We start from the raw sequence: 14,670 nt of genomic DNA, 5'->3' as shown, positions 1-14,670 counted from the left end.
CACTTCACCGTCACTAGGTCCCTTTATTGCCAAAAGTGGTCCTATAATCAACTGTACACAGTGCCATACAAGGCAATGAAATCGATGTCACAGACCTGCTGACGCATGATGTGACCAACACAACCCATCAACCAACTACTAGTTTGGTTGCAGAACCACTATTTGCCAATAGAAGGGTCTGATGACGCTTGGGTGGACATCCGAAACCGCTCACTATTAAATACTTAGACACAGATACGTGGTTGAAAGTATTCTCATTACTTCTCATATATTCATTAGCTATTGTCGCACTGTCTATCAGAGGATGAGGGTGGTTGTACGAAAATCAATGTTTGGTGGAACTGTGTGTTTAATTTCATTATTATTATTATTATTATTAATTTTTAAAACATAAAAGAAGAAACAGATGTTTTGTGTCTAATGTTCAATTTGATATGTGTAAAGTTTAATGAACAAAAATTGGAGAGATCACTTTTATCTACAAAAAAATTTGAACAAATCATTTAGAGGGGACAGTGCTGTACCTGTAGGATAGTGTACGTAGGAGCACATTGTGTATTATGGTCGTTATTTAAATCGTGTACCCGATTTTACAATCACATGAAGAAATGCGTAATAGAGACTGCGAAAAGCAATTTCCAGCATTTTCTACGGTATTTGTTGTCGTGAGGAGTGAAGTTGCGTTTTGTGTAGAGTTTGTAAATATCGCGAGGTCTACATATTTAAGTGCTGTATAATATATTGAAATTGTTCGGAGGATATTGTTAATTCTTCAGTTAAAGAGCTTCATGGTTACTAAAATTTTGTACATTCTAAAACTAGTTATAGTACGCGTGGACGGCGAAGACATACTTCGTCAGTCGTGCACCATCCTCTAGCTTGCAATGGACGGTCTTCTACCTTGGACTACGATTTAGCAGCAAATGAACTGACTTTCCTTAATGTCTTAACTTCCCAGTAAATATGCACAGATCCGTAGTTAAGCTGCCCATTGAAGAATGACTCTGCTGGTCGCAAAGTAAGCATGACGCGTTTCGGAAACTTTTTATATCTTCATAAATCTAAAATGGAAATTTAAAGAACGGACTGGTATGTAATAACGCATTGCAGTAACTTTTTAGATAGTAATAACTAAACGACGCTAGAGGAAAGTGCAAACACAATCCATTTCTACCTACCCAGATGCGAAGGTAGCACGAGGAGAAGAGCGTTATCAGTTGCGTGCGTAACGTGAGGCGACGGGCGGATGGTTTTTCAGGCGGTTTTCCATCTGCCTCTGCGAATGCAGGCTGGTTCCCCTTATTCCGCCTCAGTTACACTATGTCGGCGATTGCTACGCAAACGCTGTCTCCACGTACGCGTACACCATAATTACTCTTAACACACAAACATTTGGGGTTACATTCGTCTGGTGTGACTGCTGTAGCCTGTTGCGGGGTTGTGTACCACTGACGGCTACGGCTGGGACGAAGCCTCTCTGTCGTTTCTAGGTGCCCAGTTCAGTACAATACAATATAAGCTAGTTCCCATGAAACCGGAATAAGGAAACAAAATAGCCATTAGGTGGCAGCAGGATAAACATGGTGGCGGCATGTCATACGTACTGTGATGATAAATTACACAGAACGATACAATTAAAAGCGGTACATCAGTGCAGATCGAAATAATGCAATTTAATGAGCTATTTTAATAACATAATAAAGGAAACATTAAAAAACGTTACGTATAGACGTGGTGCTATGCGCCGAAAGGTATAGCTAGGTCATTGAACACTAATTTTAAGAATGGTATAATTTATTGTCAAACGATATCAATCTACCCAGCTAATCGCGCTGTCTAACGCGCTGCTTCCCGGGCGAGAAGATAGCAGGAATCCCCCTGACGGATTAGTGTCGAGGTCCGGTGTGCCGGCCAGCTTGTGGATGGTTTTTAAGGCAGTTTCCCATCTACCTCGGCGAATGCGGGCTGGTTCCTCTTATTCCGCATCGGATATACTGTGTCGGCGATTGCTGCTCAAACACCGTTTCCATGTACGCATACACTATAATTACTCTACCACGCAAACATTTGAGGCTACACTCGTCTGGGATGAGACTTTCCCGGGGGGGTCCACTGCAGGCCGAACCGCACAATAACCCCGGGTTCGTTGTGGGGCGGCGGTGGGGTGGGTGGACTGCTATGGGCTGTTGTGAGGTTGTGAACCGTTGAGGGCTACGGCGGAACGGAGCTTCTCCGTCCTTTCTAGGTCCCCGGTTTAATACACACATGCATACATACATACATATCAAGCTAACATTAATAATTTGCTGTGGTAACACCGGAATATAAAACGGAACAAAATCATTACAATAACAGTGACATTTTCCCAGTGTTGAAAACGGAGATTTTTGTTAGTTTCCGGAACAAAACCATTACAATAACAATGACATTTTCCCAGTCTTGAAACGGAGATTTTTGTTAGTTGCCAATTTTCGATTCCGCGATTGTAGAAATCAAGTGGATTTGAGGCGAAGAATTCGTCAAGCCATGTTCGATGTGAATTTTCATTCCGAAAGGAACTTACTTGAAGACCGTTCGGTACAGAGCGGAAAAGATGAAAATTCGGGGGTGCAAAATCAGGTGAATAAGGTGCGTGCGGAATGACTTCCCTACCCAACCCCTGTTTTTTTTTTTTTATGAGACTAGCAGAGGGCGAGCGGGCGTTATCGTGGAGTAGCAACACCTCACGCACTCTTCCTGGCCGTTGTTCTTGGACTGCGTCAACAAGGCGTCACAGTCGTTGATAGTAAAGTCAGCAGTGATGGTTACACCTCTGGGAAGCAATTCGTAGAACACTATACGGTCATGTTCCACCAGATGCGTAACATTATCTTTTGGGGACGCGCGCCGGTATTTGTGCACGGGGTTGCTGCTTCTTTTGAGCCTAGAGAGTCCTTTGTTTTCCTTATGCTAGTATAAAGACAACATGTCACCAGTAACGATACAAAAAAATGGTTCAAATGGCTCTGAGCACTATGGGACTTAACATCTGAGGTCATCAGTTCCCTAGAACTTAGAACTACTTAAACCTAACTAACCTAAGGACATCACACACATCCATGCCCGAGGCAGGATTCGAACCTGCGACCGTAGCAGTCGCGCAGTTCTGGACTGAAGCGCCTAGAACCGCTCGGCCACAGTAACGGTACAGGACAGCCAATTTATGACAAGCAAGCAGAGGTGCACATATGACCACCCACTGACTTTTGGATTTGACTTAGAGAATGCGATACCCATACGCAAGAATTTTGAACCTCCCCAATGTCACACGAAGTTCTCGAGTACACTGGTGTGGATAATTGTGGATCAATACATTAAACGATCTTTATCAAATCCTGAAGGCCTTCCTCAATGTGGAGAATCACTACTGTCGAAAGTATCCTCGTTAGAACGAGAAAACCATTTTCTTTGCGTGCTCTGTCCAATTGTATTATCCTCATATACGGCGCAAATGTTTATGGCTGCCTCCGCTGCTGTTACCCCTGTACTGAATTCGAGCAGAATAATATGACGGAAATGTTCAGATTTTTTCCACATGGCACTCCGTTTCTGACGTCAATAACTCCAGTCAGTCTCTCCAAATAACAAGAAGACAATACGTAAACTCAGAAATCAACAGTGAACTGCAAGTAAAAAATGACGATCGATAAATAAACCCATAGTAACCGGGATATCAAAATGCAAAACAAAAACGCTACGAACTTATGTACCAAACTAACATAAAGGATGGTGTTTTAATAGAAATATTTCAAGCTGCAGGAAACGAATAATTCAAAAGATTCTTACAAAAATATGTTAGGCGGAGAAACAAGCTAACCTTACAAGTGGGTATCCCACAATGGACCCTTACAATTCGTGATAATATAAATAAAAAGCAGAGCGTAGTACTGAATATGAATAAACACTTTGTACAGGATTTAGATTTTGAATGCGATTTTCAGTTTCTATAAAATCAATACCAACTGTTCTTGAGAAAAAAAGGCATCGACCCAATGAATGTTAGTATTTAGTATACTGTAGAATACACGTTGTGAACCCATAACCACTGGCAACTAAGAGATAGACTGCCACTTATCGGCATTCCGGGCACGTGACGCGGTAAGGAAAGTGTAAACAGAACAGAAACGAGTAGGGAATCATTACAGTGACGATATGTGTCGGAAATGGAGCATTTTTCATTTATTCGTATGGCTCATATGTAGTGTAAAAATACAGATATATAACGTTAGTATATGTATATAACAAAAATACAGAAAGACAAAGCTATATATAAAACTAACTAAATGTCAGTATCTAACCCAATCCATATAAAAGCTGTCTCGTCAGCTTTCATGATGTCGCTCCAATTCCTCTGATAGGAACGCAAAGAGCATTCATCTCTAAAGTGCTGGATTGTCTGGTTCGGAGCCCCACAGTCACCAGCTGAGGATTCTGTAGCACCTCATTTGTAAACTGAGACTACGCGTCGACCATGGCCAGTGCGAGCTCTGTTCAATTTGACTCATAGTTTCCTGTCAAGTTCTGTGGTAGCGGTATCACAGTTGCACTTCCGGAATTTCTCACGCTGTTCAGGGTTTTCAATAAGCTGACAGTTTTGATCCCACAGGTCTCTTATCTCGATATTACTGGCATCTAGCTGCTCTGCTTGCCGTAACGAAGTCTGTTTCCTAGCAGACTTGGTATGTCTTCCTGCATGGGTCATTATAGGTTCTCCTCTAGCTTGCGGCATTCCCTAAACAAGGCCTCGCTTCTAGGATTGCTAGTCGATAGATGTCGTTCATTAACGGAAGGTAATAAATGGGAGTTGGTCGGATTGTCTCAGTAATTAACCACATAGTGTGCTTCTTTTATCTTTGCAGCAGTATCTTCAAGTTGTTTTTATATGAAAGTGTGCGGTCAAGGGTGATACGAACGTGTTCGTCGTAGTTATTATGGCAAATTGTTTCCGTTAAGTTTCACTCTGAGCTTCTTGTTAGATTGTTTGTTGTTCAGATGGAATGTACATACTTCAGTTTTACTTGTACTGTGTTTAAGTAGCCACTTTTTAAAACAGGAGCTCATAACGGCTAGATCTTCTGTGAGAATTGTCTCCACTTGTCCGAAATCTTTGTTTCTACAAGCAAGAGCGCTATCGTCCGCGTAGCAGAATTTTGATGACCTCATGCTGGAGAGCTAGGAGATATATAGGTTGAATTACAGGGACGCTGACACGAAATCCTGTGGTAGACCATTACCTGACTTCCTCTCTTTGCTCAAATCTTCTTTCAAGTAGACGCGGAAGTATCTATTGTTTATAATGGTGTTGATGAGAGCTGTAGTTTGGCGGCATCAGATTGTGTTTAGTGATTTGTATATCATCCCTTCTCTCCAGACTGTGTCATATGCCGCGGTTAGGTCCAAGGACGCGACAGATGTCCTCATGTTTTCTTAGAAACCAGCCTCTATAAAAGCTATTTTTGCCAGTACCTGGTCGCAGCTACTTCTCTCTGGCCTGAAATCTGCTTGCTCAGCTGGGATATGTTCCAGAACGAAGCCGCTAATTCTACGTATTATAATGGAGTTTCTCCAGGTTTTTATAAGTACAGCCGAAAATGGAAATTGGTCTGAAACTTTGAAGGTGGTCAGCTGGTTAACCTGGTTTCAAAAATGCCACTATTTTGTTCTCTTTAGGTCTTTGGGCAGTGATCTATTGTCTATGATGTTGGAGAAGTGGACCAGCCATTTTTTTCTACTATTACCCACGTTTATCAGAAATTCCGGATCTATAATATCCAGATCAGGTGCTTCAACGCCTCATTCCAATTCAGTCAGTGTAAATGGTAAAGAAAAATTGAATTCATCGGGGCACCGAGCTTTTAGAGGGATGAGCTCCCCTTTTACTTTGGAAGTATGTTGTATGTCACGAGATGATCTAAATGTTTCAACTATATGGTTAGCGATTTGGTTATCTGAAATACCAGGCTTCTGACCGGATTTATTGGAGGTTCCGCCAAGCTTTCGCAGTAGACTCCATCCCTTTCTACTTGAATATTTGATGTTTGAATTTTCTACCGTTTCGCGTCATCGCACTCTTCTAACAGCGTCAAGACCTTGTAGGAGGTCGCCTGCAATATCGCTGTCTTCAGTTTCGCTATAAAGTTTTCGCAATGTTCATTCAACCCTGGTATGTATTCGCTTCTGTATCCACAAGGGATAAACCTCTTAACAGCAGTAAGAACAGCCCCAACAAATCGAGGGTAATTTTTAGGTTCTGGTGAAATAAAACAGATATATTTACCTAGGTGATCGGCAAACCACCGTCAATCAGCTCTGAGAAAATTCCATCTACGTCGCGGTACAGATCTACATCTACGTCTACATCTACATGGTTACTCTGCAATTCATACTCAAGTTCCTGGCAGCTGGTTCATCGAACCATTTTCAAACTACTTCTCTACCATTCCACTCTCGAATGGCGCGTGGTAAAAAGGAACACACAATTCTTTCCGCTCGAGCGCTGATTTCTCTTATTTTATTATGATGATCATTTCTACCTACGTAGGGAGAAGAACCCAGTATCGACGATTACTGGCCCGTGTTGGCTGTGTGGGAAATTAGGTGCGATTTCTCTGGCTACATGCACTGTGTGCCCCCTGCAGTCTCGGGATGCAAAGCAGAGATCTTCGCCAAGCGGCTGATCTGAAAGTTACCAAATCCTTTGCAAAATAAACCAGGTATAGATTTTCATTTTCATTTTCAGCCCTGTCGTTTAGCGCAATACTACATTCGTTGTCAAGTGCGTAGCTCCAATGGCATAGTTCCAATGACCGTGGTGACTATTAAAATCTCCAGCATAAATCGATGGTTGCGCAGTAATCGGCAGAACACCCAGAGGCCACGGCACATTTGGTGGCTTTTAAATATTATTTATAATAGTCTCCTCTAATCGTATCGAGACATAATGGATCTCATTTTCCGGATTTGTTGAAATGAGGCGAGCATCCTTCATATTGCTCCTTACATAGGTGGCAACACCATACACACTGTGATAAGTTGCTCCCTTAAGATCGTAGCAATGGATCCTACCTCTTTTACGCAGGTATTCCACAACTTCTTTTGGAGCGTATGTTTCCTGGATTAGAACTATGTCAGTATAGTAATTTACAAGTTGTTTAAACAGATACTTGCTTTTAGCTCGTCTAATGCCTTCTATGCTTAAATGGCATACTCGGACTGAAGAAAATGGTTCAAATGGCGCTGAGCACTATGGGACTTAACTTTTGAGGTCATCAGTCCCCTAGAACTTAGAACTACTTAAACCTAACTAACCAAGGACATAACACACATCCATGCCCGAGGCAGGATTCGAATCTGCGACCGTAGCGCCTAGAACCGCTCGGCCTCCCCGGCCGGCTCGGACTGAAGAGCCAAGTCTTTTAATCAGTTGCTCCTGAAAAGATCCGTTTTTTAAGGCTTTTTGATTTTTATTTTTCTGCATGTTTATAGCGAGGAAATTCAACGTTTGGTTTGGCTGCCGATTCGTTCTAGCTCATATAGCATTACTCAGGGTGCACGTGTGGTATTCTACTATGGACACGAGCTAGTTTACACCCCGCAAATGCAGCAATCCACTAACATAGCCGGCCGGTGTGGCCGTGCGGTTAAAGGCGCTTCAGTCTGGAACCGCGTGACCGCTACGGTCGCAGGTTCGAATCCTGCCTCGGGCATGGATGTGTGTGATGTCCTTAGGTTAGTTAGGTTTAATTAGTTCTAAGTTCTAGGCGACTGATGACCTCAGAAGTTTAGTCGCATAGTGCTCAGAGCCATTTGAACCACTAACATAAGCAACTTGGATAAACCACAGATGGTTATGCACCGCCAGTGCCTGGAAACAACCAGCTCGCGTGCTGTTGTCCTCAAAATCTGGGGAAAGTGGTTGAAAAGTGGTTGAAAGAAGGTAAAACCACGATTAGGCGGCAATGTTTTGGAGGTCCACACCTCGTCAGAGAACGTGGAGGTCGATGGCTATGTAAAGCGAGATAGGCAGCTATCTGTGGCTGACAATAGGTCGATAGTCGTGTCTGGATACGCAATTATCGAGGCGAACGGCTGCTCGAAACACGTACCGCAACACGGATGCAGACAGGCGAGTTAGGGCAGTGTTATGCTGTGGGAGACCTCCACCTGAGTTTTCACGAGACTTCTGGTAGTAATCGAAGGTACAGTGACAGCTGCGGACTAAGTGAACTTTATTGCGGAACACACGCATCCCTCGTGCTAGATGTCTTCCTCGACTGCGATGACATCTTCTGGCAGACATGGCCAAAACCGTGACACAGTGGTCTGAGACGCATTATAGTGAACTCACGTTGGTTTCTTGGCAACCAAATTCGCCTGATCTGAAACCGATGAAGCACATGTAGGACGCTGTCGGACGCGAGCTCCGCGCTCTCAAACCAGAGGTCACTAATCTAACGGAACAGCGTGATCTACAGGTAGACATCAGGTGCTGCATACTTCCAGAAACTTACCAAGGATTATTCGAATCCATGCCTCGCAGAATTATGCTGTCTTACATTCCAAGCAGTAAAGAAAACGTACCACCACTGTCGTGACATCAAAGGAATTTGTTTCAAACCACTAGTTTCGGCGCAACACTTACGCCATCTTTAGTTCTAAGGAATTATTATGGGTTCTACGATACATTGGCGAAGGAATGACAGTACTCTGTTAGTTATAATGGACCTGAAGAGAGTGTTGCTCCGAAACTAGTCGTTTGAAATAAATTTTATTGGTGATCCTTATATCGTCAGCAGCTGTCCCACATTCACGAGAAGGATGGTCTTCCACAACTTGATATTAAGCAGGTGATTATAATATTTTGGAATGTGTAGAACAGGTAGCCAGACGAACGGACAGAAAATGGAGCAATGAAGTCTTTACTGGGTTCTAGGAGATTAACGATAGAGGCAACGATCTAAGGAAAGTTGGACAAATGTTCTTACAAAACTTGCGGGAATAGCATGGCAGACGATAAAGCATGGAAAAGTCTGTACGAGGGCTTTATCATGTAGTAGATGTCAAACGGTTGATGATGTCCTATCAATTGTAATTTTTTTATCAGTTTAGAGGACCTGATAGTGTGTTTCAACTTCTTTGTTTTTACACAGCTCGTTACCACTCAGACATTTTTCACAGAGTTTAGTACGTCAGTTTGTAAATGTCACATATAACAAAAAAAAGTCGGTGACTTTAATAGAAGAGTGACGTAATGAAGAGAGTTAGTAGTTTCCTACATCATACTTCTGCTTCAGTAGCACATTTAGGAAAAAATGCTAACCTTTTGGATTCTTTTACGTATGGACGAAGGAGAAATTTCGTCAACATGGGGAGGAAGAAGCACAGAAAGTCCGTTGAGACGCTACACTACTCGACTCCCACCCACGTTCATGGGCGATAACTAGACCACAAGTCTCCTCGTCCGTTTTCTAATTCAATTACGAAGTGAATTAATTTCATATATCCTGGTTTCTTCATTAAGCTGTCTGATTTCATACAGCGTATTCATTTTCAGCTGGTAGCTTGGCTCCATTAAGGCAGCTCTAAGGTAAATTAATTTTCTCTTTGCTATCTGTTGCATGACTATAACAAACGGACTGAACAAAAGTGTCTTGCAATTACACATTTTGACAAAGCACTGTGATTACAGAGACTTTCAAAAAGATTCATCAGGTTTCACAGAACTAGATCTGCTACAAGAATGAAGACAGAAACGTGGGATACATTTTAACTAACACATAAGACTACAATTTTTTTCAAACAAACCATCCTATTTTACTAGGGTTTATCTTTTAGATCCATACATCTTGCTCCACCACGCCTCTCTGGTGTCAAGGTTTGTGCGACAGTCCGTGACGCGTTGTAATACAGTCTGAGGTATTTAAATCGCAGAGTGGCCAAAATAAATTTAGTCAGAAATTGCTAATTACAGCATAGAGTTGCTGTTGTAAGTACAGCTGAAGATTTTTTTATGCATAGTGGTTCGTGTTCCATTACGTAACATATGAGAACGGCTGTAAGCTTCAACAAATGTGCAAAACCATACATTTGTTGGGATGAAAGTCCTTCCTGAAAATGATCTGAGTCGACTAACTTTGAAATCACACACGCACAGCTTTTGTGACTTTCTGAAAAAATGGTTCAAATGGCTCTGAGCACTATGGGACTTAACTTCTGAGATCATCAGTCCCCTAGAACTTAGAACTACTTAAACCTAACTAACCTAAGCACATCACACACACCCATGCCCGAGGCAGTATTCGAACCTGCGACCGTAGCGGTCGCGCGGTTCCGGACTGAAGCGCCTAGAACCGCTCGGCCACACTGGCCGGTTGACTTTCTCAGAGCCTGTGTTTCACTTGAGAAATATTTCTAGAGGTAAGACTCGTTCCTAATAGTTTGCGATTTGTCACATAACTACGGTACTACGAAAGAGAAAAAATGCTTCACGGCTAGTTTTCTTTTGAATAGTCTGTTGTTGTTGTTGTTGTGGTCTTCAGTCCTGAGACTGGTTTGATGCAGCTCTCCATGCTACTCTATCCTGTGCAAGCTTTTTCATCTCCCAGTACCTACTGCAACCTACATCCTTCTGAATCTGCTTAGTGTATTCATCTCTTGGTCTCCCTCTACGATTTTTACCCTCCACGCTGCCCTCCAATACTAAATTGGTGATCCCTTGATGCCTCAGAACATGTCCTACCAACCGATCCCTTCTTCTGGTCAAGTTGTGCCACAAACTTCTCTTCTCCCCAATCCTGTTCAATACTTCCTCATTAGTTATGTGATCTACCCATCTAATCTTCAGCATTCTTCTGTAGCACCACATTTCGAAAGCTTCTATTCTCTTCTTGTCCAAACTATTTATCGTCCATGTTTCACTTCCATACATGGCTACACTCCATACGAATACTTTCAGAAATGACTTCCTGACACTTAAATCTATACTGGATGTTAACAAATTTCTCTTCTTCAGAAACGCTTTCCTTGCCATTGCCAGCCTACATTTTATATCCTCTCTACTTCGACCATCATCAGTTATTTTGCTCCCCAAATAGCAAAACTCCTTTACTACTTTAAGTGCCTCATTTCCTAATCTAATTCCCTCAGCATCACCCGAATTAATTAGACTACATTCCATTATCCTTGTTTTGCTTTTGTTGATGTTCATCTTATATCCTCCTTTCAAGACACTGTCCATTCCATTCAACTGCTCTTCCAAGTCCTTTGCTGTCTCTGACAGAATTACAATGTCATCGGAGAACCTCAAAGTTTTTATTTCTTCTCCATGAATTTTAATACCTACTCCGAATTTTTCTTTTGTTTCCTTTACTGCTTGCTCAATATACAGATTGAACAACATCGGGGAGAGGCTACAACCCTGTCTTACTCCCTTCCCAACCACTGCTTCCCTTTTATGTCCCTCGACTCTTATAACTGCCATCTGGTTTCTGTACAAATTGCAAATAGCCTTTCGCTCCCTGTATTTTACCCCTGCCACCTTTAGAATTTGAAAGAGAGTATTCCAGTCAACATTGTCAAAAGCTTTCTCTAAGTCTACAAATGCTAGAAACGTAGGTTTGCCTTTCCTTACTCTTTCTTCTAAGATAAGTCGTAAGGTCAGTATTGCCTCACGTGTTCCAGTGTTTCTACGGAATCCAAACTGATCTTCCCCGAGGTTGGCTTCTACTAGTTTTTCCATTCGTCTGTAAAGAATTCGTGTTAGTATTTTGCAGCTGTGACTTATTAAGCTGATAGTTCGGTAATTTTCACATCTGTCAACACCTGCTTTCTTTGGGATTGGAATTATTGTATTCTTCTTGAAGTCTGAGGGTATTTCGCCTGTTTCATACATCTTGCTCACCAGATGGTAGAGTTTTGTCAGGACTGGCTCTCCCACGGCCGTCAGTAGTTCCAATGGAATATTGTCTACTCCGGGGGCCGTGTTTCGACTCAGGTCTTTCAGTGCTCTGTCAAACTCTTCACGCAGTATCATATCTCCCATTTCATCTTCATCTACATCCTCTTCTATTTCCATAATATTGTCCTCAAGTACATCGCCCTTGTATAGACCCTCTATATACTCCTTCCACCTTTCTGCTTTCCCTTCTTTGCTTAGAACTGGGTTTCCATCTGAGCTCTTGATATTCATACAAGTCGTTCTCTTATCTCCAAAGGTCTCTTTAATTTTCCTGTAGGCGGTATCTATCTTACCTCTAGTGAGATAGGCCTCTACATCCTTACATTTGTCCTCTAGCCATCCCTGCTTAGCCATTTTGCACTTCCTGTCGATCTCATTTTTGAGACGTTTGTATTCCTTTTTGCCTGTTTCACTTACTGCATTTTTATATTTTCTCCTTTCATCAATTAAATTCAATATTTCTTCTGTTACCCAAGGATTTCTACTAGCCCTCGTCTTTTTACCTACTTGATCCTCTGCTGCCTTCACTACTTCATCCCTCAAAGCTACCCATTCTTCTTCTACTGTATTTATTTCCCCCATTCCTGTCAATTGCTCCCTTATGCTCTCCCTGAATCTCTGTACAACCTCTGGTTCTTTTAGTTTATCCAGGTCCCATCTCCTTAAATTCCCACCTTTTTGCAGTTTCTTCAGTTTTAATCTACAGGTCATAACCAATAGATTGTGGTCAGAGTCCACATCTGCCCCTGGAAATGTCTTACAATTTAAAACCTGGTTCCTAAATCTCTGTCTTACCATTATCTAATCTATCTGATACCTTTTAGTATCTCCAGGGTTCTTCCATGTATACAACCTTCTTTCATGATTCTTAAACCAAGTGTTAGTTATGATTATGTTGTGCTCTGTGCAAAATTCTACCAGGCGGCTTCCTCTTTCATTTCTGTCCCCCAATCCATATTCACCTACTATGTTTCCTTCTCTCCCTTTTCCTACACTCGAATTCCAGTCACCCATGACTATTAAATTTTCGTCTCCCTTCACAATCTGAATAATTTCTTTTATTTCATCATACATTTCTTCAATTTCTTCGTCATCTGCAGAGCTAGTTGGCATATAAACTTGTACTACTGTAGTAGGCGTGGGCTTCGTATCTATAGCTGACAATATTTTGGACAGTCACTTTATCGATTTAGGTGCGTACAGTACCATTACTTTTACTTGTATAGAACAGTAAACACTGAATTTTTTCAGCTGAGGATTTCTGCATTATTTTTTTTATTTTTGATCTTATGTTGCCCGCATCTCGTGGTCGTGCGGTAGCGTTCTCGCTTCCCACGCCCGGGTTCCCGGGTTCGATTCCCGGCGGGGTCAGGGATTTTCTCTGCCTCGTGATGGCTGGGTGTTGTGTGCTGTCCTTAGGTTAGTTAGGTTTAAGTAGTTCTAAGTTCTAGGGGACTGATGACCATAGATGTTAAGTCCCATAGTGCTCAGAGCCATTTGAACCATTTGATCTTATGTTCCTGCGTGTCAGATACTGATGTCAGAAAGTGACTAGTTACTATATAAATCCTCTTTTACGATTCCAGAAATATTACACAATATTAGTGGAAGTGCTAACGGCCTTGCCGTAGTGGTAACACCGGTTCCCGTCAGATCACCGAAGTTAAGCGCTGTCGGGCTGGGCTAGCACTTGGATGGGTGACCACCCGGCCTGCTGAGCGCTGTTGGCAAGCGCGGTGCACTCAGCCCACGTGAGACAAACTGAGGAGCTACTTTATTGAGAAGTAGCGGCTCTGGTCTCGGAAACTGACATACAGCCGGGAGAGCGGTGTGCTGACCACATGCCCCTCCATCCGCATCCAGTGACGCCTGTGGTCTGAGGATGACACGGCGGCCGGTCGGTACCGTTGGGTCTTAATGGCCTGTTCGGGGGGGGGGGGGGGGGAGTTCAGTTTTAGTTCTTTTAGTAATGGAAGTAGCAGTTGTTGTTGTACTAGTAGCAGTAATTTTTTTGTGCTGTTTGAGACTTTCCCGACGTAATATAACTGCATCATTTGTTCACAGGCGTCGCGTCGGATAATGTGGAAGCTGCACAATATTTCAATGAGCAGGCCGTGGTGCTTACGTCAGAGCACGTGACACCGGAGGTATTACGAGTACCAGCAGCCGTCTATGTCAGGGAGGGAGTAACTATTTCAGACGAGTTTAGTAATTCTTGACTGCGTGTTTAAATGCTGGTAAGTTCTCGATACCACAGGACAAAATTTAGACCTTTACTGGGTACCTTTTCAATTAAATATTGATTTACCGCGGGCCTTGCACGGAACCGAGTTTTCACGAAGTGTGGCGTATAAGCCGACTAGTGTGACATCACAAGTGAGAAAACAAGGCCCACGAGAAAGACAGGTCGCGGCGCGTACGTCACGAAGGTAGTCCTGAACTCGCTCGCTCGTTCAGCTCAGCAGACAAAACGTGTTTCTAAACCAGTTAACTCGCAGCTGGGCGTGTAAGTACTAACGAGAATTGCATCTTCTACTGGAATCTGCTATTATGAAGTCTTACTCATCAACAGTACTACAGCAAAATTTAATTCAAGATCAGTACTTGTTTATAGCATTCAGTCTGTTCTGCTTAACAGTACTAATTACATGCTGGAAGTGGTGCCTTATGTAACT

At 42.6% G+C, this 14,670-nt stretch overlaps 1 pseudogene; it reads left to right on the top strand.

The window, feature by feature from the left end:
• Positions 1–13,607: 13,607 nt before the first annotated feature.
• On the top strand, positions 13,608–13,725 carry LOC124799496 (annotated as a pseudogene).
• Positions 13,726–14,670: the final 945 nt, after the last annotated feature.

This window comes from Schistocerca piceifrons, chromosome 5 (genome assembly GCF_021461385.2).
Source record: "Schistocerca piceifrons isolate TAMUIC-IGC-003096 chromosome 5, iqSchPice1.1, whole genome shotgun sequence".
NCBI lineage: Eukaryota > Metazoa > Arthropoda > Insecta > Orthoptera > Acrididae > Schistocerca > Schistocerca piceifrons.
The sequence above is the reverse complement of the archived record's forward strand: the minus strand, read 5'-3'. Positions and strand labels throughout refer to the sequence as shown.